Consider the following 5694-nt stretch of genomic DNA (forward strand, 5'->3'; position numbering starts at 1 on the left):
GGGAGGAGAAAAAAAAAAAGAGTTGCACAATTCAAGTTAATTGAAGTGCTGTTCAATAACGTTCCTGGTTTCAGATAAGCATGAACTTTAATTAAAATAGGCTCGTCCAGCACTTAACATTGAAAAACAAACAAACAAAAAGGCCCAAGACTCGGGAACCAAAAATGACTGTGCAGACAGAACTGGCTGGGGCCCTCTGCCAGTTCCCTAATCTAGTTTGCAGCAGTCCCATGAATAGCTGTGTCAACACAGCCAAGGAGACAATGCGGAGACAGAAACGATTTAAGCTGTTTTTTTTGGGGAAGCAGAGCCATCTGGGGAACCAAAGCCTCTCAAGGCTTCAAACGCAAGCTCTTTGGGAAAGTAATTGTCTATCTGGTCTGTGTCTGGAAACATGCCTTCTGGGGTGAAGTTCTTCCCCGTAAGTCAGGTTTTTCAGAGCTGCTACATCTAGCTGGTTTCTTTAATGTTTAATCAGCTGTCTATATATAAAAGACAGTTATCCTCTCTTCACCTTCTCATGTTAGATCATCTTCTCGCATCTTTCGTTACACTGAAAAGTTTGGAGCAGGTATAGTCTCTGGTGTCAGTGACGACAGCCCCAGGCTTCTAGGGTTGCCGAAGCAGCAGCGTGCCCTGTCTCCATCCCTCCCAGAGACCTGGAAGGGGCATGGGAGGGAAAAGAGCTGCTGCGCTTGATCACACCTCTCTAACCTTCTGCGTCTAATCCTGCTATGGTACCTTAATCCAGATTTAGGACTTCCCAGCACTGCTGCTATAGCCCTCCAGTCCATACTAAAACAACTTACCCAAAATTAGCCTGTTCAAACAGAGAATATGCAAAGAGAGGGGAGGAGGGGGGAAAAAAAAAAAAGGAAAAAAAAAGAAAGAAAGAAAAAAGCACATCACCACCTTGCAGTTTGGAGACAGAGCCCTGCCCCCAGGAGATGACTTCACTCCCACCAGCTGGTAGCAACAACATCATCTGGAACCTCCACTACCCCACACCTTCGTGATGACCCAGTGCTGAAAAATGCTGCATTTGTTAAGCTGCACAGTCTGCTCACACATAGTTATTTTCCTCTCTCAGTGCACCTACAGCACTACACAGCCACAAAGCCCAAGAGGAATATGAACCATGCTAGTGACAAGTAAGGGATTTCCTTCCATAATACAGTTGCTTTCCCTAAAGGTATCTTATGGCTGTAAATGCTCACCTGAGTGTACCACTGCAAGGCATATTAGTGAAGATGCTTGTTATGCAAAGGATAATTTTCTTCAGGACACAAGTGTAAGCAACTAATTGTAACTGACTGTCTACGCAAAAACGCCTGTTGGACACAGTTTATTACAGGAAAAATATTCATCTTCAGTATCTGAGGTTTAACCCAGATGAGGAAGAAAGGAAAAGTGTTGTAAGTTGATGGCAGGGGGAAGCAGCGAGTTGAACCAGTCCATTTCCAACTAACTCAGCTTCTGGTAATGGCACATGTCACAGAGTTGGATTTATCAGCCAAAGTAATTTCTTTTATTTCTCAGCAAGGTTCTACCTATACTTGCTGTACTCTTAAGTATATCCAAAGCATACCCAAACTTTTTGGTTAAGTTTACATTAGTTTTCAACAGGTGATCCCAACAGCCCCAAATCCACAAAGTGCAGTAGGTGAAAGCCTGGCTTCAGCGCAGGCAAAAAAACCTGCCCAAGTTACCTGCTCTCCTGGAAAGGGACAAAGGACTGACAATTAACAGATGTTAATCTGAGCCTGCAGAGACCCAGGATAGGCAGGGTTTTCCTCAGAAACATTTAGCTTTATTAAGACTATTTCATGAAAGAATATTTGAGGAAGGCATATCCAGTGACATTTTGTTCTAAGAGCCAAATGTACAATTAAAAATAGTTATAATGTAAAAAGCAAGTATGGAATCAAACTCCAAAAATAAACCAAGTGTTTTAAGCAGTTTATGTTTGATATCCCGCAGACAGCTCACCATCCTGTTCATGCACTTGCAATAAGTTGCAGGGAAAGACGGGTCACCCAGAAAGAGAGAGCAAAAATCCACTTACACCATGAAACACCAGCTAAACACTAACAAGTAGCTGAAAATTGGATAACTGTCATACAGGCACGCTGTCTGCCCCAGAAGGAATAGTTACACCCATATGCCAAAAAGGAAGCGCGGAAGACTTTTAAAAGCCTTATCTCTGCTTGTGCACAGCTAACAAACTACTCGCTGACTTCAGCCATGCCCAGCTCCAGCCAGGAGCAGGGCTGAGCTCTGCCTTGTGACTGCCCTGCCTCGCATCTTTTACGTATTTCCCAAGTATCACTCACCCGATGCTCTTTGGACAGACGAAAAGTGTCAAGCACAATAATGTTCACAAACCTGTTTTCTTGCTTGTTCATTGAACAAACTGTCTTGTTTCATTCCTGAACATAATCCTTTCTACCTTATATTTACTGTAAAAAAAAAAAATCAATTTCCAGACAGAAAGCAGATGCCTATTGCACACAGGGAGGTTCAGAACACAGCTATTTTGCTGAAAACTCTCGAAGTATTAATAAAAGCCTCTCTGTCCCCATTTTCCTAGAGAAAGCGGATAGACTAGGGAAGGTCTGGAACAGAAACCCATCCCTTTATCTCCCAACACCAGCTCTGTTTGCCAGCTGCTACTACGATAGCACTGAACCAGGATTTCTCTAAGAGAATTACGGCATCACACTTCAGGCACAATTCTGCAAGCAATCCCATCTAGCAACCTTAAAATGAGATGAAGGGCTGGCACAACTGGGCTGTAAAGTGAAGTTTACTTTGCAAGTACATTAACCCCTCCTCTGCAGGGGGCTCAGCAGAGGAGCTAAGCTCCCATCCTTCCCATGCAGGAGGAGCAAGTCCTTAAACTCATCAAGCACGTTGATGCTGCCCACAGTGGGGAGTTTGGCTGCCTGCGTTGTAGTTGTGAGAGTGGAGTGCCATTTCCTCTTGCGCTCACCGTATAAAGACATATGGGTGCCTGGGCATCAGGCAGATTGCCCCCTTGAATGGCATGCAGCACCTCTGTTCCACCACGGATGGCAAACTCTAAGCAGTATTGATCTCCCAAACAAAACTCAGGCAAATTGCATCCTTTCATGCATTGCCAGGACTGCTAATGACATTGCACAGTAACAAAAAGCCTCTGCAGGGTATATACGTTACAGCTCAGCCTCGAATTTATAACCTGAAAATTAAAACAGCATGGAAATTCGTTTAACTGCTAATTACTTAGACTAGTCACATTGCACAGTAGATCTGCTCACCAAATACAGCATACGGTACAGGGAGTCGCCGGCTCTCCCAGCACTTTCGTTCTTGAGTTTACGGTTAACTCTCCAAAGAGCCGACATCGCTGGAAAGGCAGTATTGCCAGAGCTGTCACTCAGCTAGGAGGAAAATCCCAGTTCTCCACATATTCAGCTGATCCGAAAGGCTTTCCCACTCCAGACAGATACTCCGTGCTGCTTATTTGGCACGCAACACAGAAGACGGCCGCATTTTAATAAGGAAGGGCAGTGACCGTATTTCTCTAAGCAAAGCTTTTCCGCATGTGTCATTTGCTGCTGGCCTCGTTCGCTCACCACATCAGCTGGAATTAAGAGCCAGCTACCAGTCGAAGCTGAGAACTCAATGCTGCTTTTCATAGACTCATTAAGAGGAAAACTTCAGCAGAGAGGCTGAAATGCAGCAACGCAGAGGTGAAGGCAGCCCAGGAATATAAATGTCTGTTGCCTGTGGCTGAGCACAAGCCGATTGGCTACGAACGGCACAGCCAAAGAATATTAAACATCTGAAGGGACAGAATTAAAAGAACTTAAAAAAGCCAGTTATGCTACTGGAAAACATACCCCTCAAATCCCTGTTTCAATCCTTTCACATCTATTGCAACACGTTGAAGGTTTTGAGACTTAATTCTGGCCTTGAATAACGCTGCAGTGGGAAGATGACCTATTTTCTCTGAAACACCTCTAAATGGTATAAGCATGTACACACACAGCCCATTACAGCACACTCCCTTAAGCACAAGTGCTGCAAGGTAATTAGCTTTCATTTCAAGAGGCAGATGTCTTTAATTAGAAACAGGGAGAAATGAGTATCCTGCAGTATTTTAACTGATGACAGTTTTTAAAACACATCCCTAATTAAATTCAAAGGACCATTACAGGAAAAAATACGCACAAAGACTAATCTTGAGATAACACAACACCTATCTTAGCCTTTGGTAACCTGCAACATTAAGAACTCACACATACACTCAATTTTCAGGGTACCTCCTTTGAACCTCAATTTATTCTACAATATTTAAAAGGCCAAACAGTCAGGTCACCACAGAGGCAAGTAACCATTTAAGAAATCACTCTGGTATGAAATGTTTGCAATATTTTGTTGAACCGGAGACTGACACTAGGGCATCACCTAGATTTCATGAACAGCCTGAAACTTGAATTCACATGCTAGATGAAAACAAGCCTGAAGAGGTGGCAGAGGGTACGCTTTCCTTTCCCCGACTCTTCTCCCTCCCAGCCCTCTCCTCCTCTTGGCTCGCACACAAAATGGGGAAAGAAGGGAAAGTCAGGAGCTCACCCCAGAGCAGAAGCTTCTGGGAGCACAACTCAGGCAGCTGTCAGTTGCACGGAAAGGAAAAGAGTTGCACCCAGAAAGCTTGCTACTGTTTACATAGATTTCAAGCCAAGAGATACTGTACCTAAGAGGGCTGGTTGACGCAGTGAAGGCATCATGAAATTACATAGGGACCGACTCCAGAGAACACAGCTATCCCACACCATTGCACTGCCAACGCCTCAATCCACCTTGGAAACCGGTTTCTAGTATTTTATCAGAACAGTTCTACAGACATCACATTTTTGCTATTATTATAATGATTCCTTTGACAACAGTAATGGAGAAGTAAACTCTACGTTATCAGGTCTTTAGGATACACAGAAGATAAGATTTTTCAGAAAAGGGAGGAATCCTCAGAGCTACTGGTGTACCCTCCGAATCCTTCACGACGATCAACAGCTTGAAGGCTTTTGCAGATTAAGAAACAAATGCACCACCATTAAGGCAACACACGCCCACGTGCACACATGCTGGGCTGGGGGAAGGGAAAGGGAGGCAGGAGGAGGAGAAGGGAGACGCGTTCGAGTACCTCCCATGTCATACATCCACCTATCACCTACATGAGAAAGTTACAGGTAAGTCAGAAGAGACCCAAGCCCAGCTTTTGGGAGGATTTCACACAGCTTACCTTCATAAAAAGCCTACCCGACTTGTGCTACAAGAGCAGATGAAGGAGAGCTGCGGCACTGCGTTCCTCGCCTTTTTCCATAAATTATTAACTCTCCCCTAGGATCGCTTTGCTGGCTGGAGAGCCGGGAAGTTTCCTTGGAGAAGCTTGGAGCTCTCCTCCTCTGCAGCACTCTGTAGGCATCAGTAGACTGCCAGCACCACGGCATGGAGCGGTGCTGTTTGCAGGATTAAGCCCTGCCTCAGGATCATGCTATCGCAAGGCAAAAGACAACCCAAACACTATTTTCAGATCTTCAGCTGCTAATGCTGCATCTGCACTGAAAGAAGGGGAACTCTGCATTTAGGTGGGAGGCTCCAGTTAAACTGGATTTCCTCTCCTGCTCAGCAGTGAAGGGATAAGAGCAT

General features: G+C 44.7%; 1 protein-coding gene across 1 annotated transcript in view; it reads right to left on the bottom strand.

Annotated features, from left to right (window-relative positions):
* The window catches only part of LOC104079769 (T-lymphoma invasion and metastasis-inducing protein 1-like), a gene marked incomplete at its 5' end in the record, with an annotated part of 36459 nt that overhangs the window by 14652 nt on the left and 16113 nt on the right, over nt 1-5694 (bottom strand). The window lies entirely within an intron of this gene.

Source organism: Fulmarus glacialis, unplaced genomic scaffold (assembly GCF_000690835.1).
Source record: "Fulmarus glacialis isolate BGI_N327 unplaced genomic scaffold, ASM69083v1 scaffold13750, whole genome shotgun sequence".
Taxonomy (NCBI): domain Eukaryota; kingdom Metazoa; phylum Chordata; class Aves; order Procellariiformes; family Procellariidae; genus Fulmarus; species Fulmarus glacialis.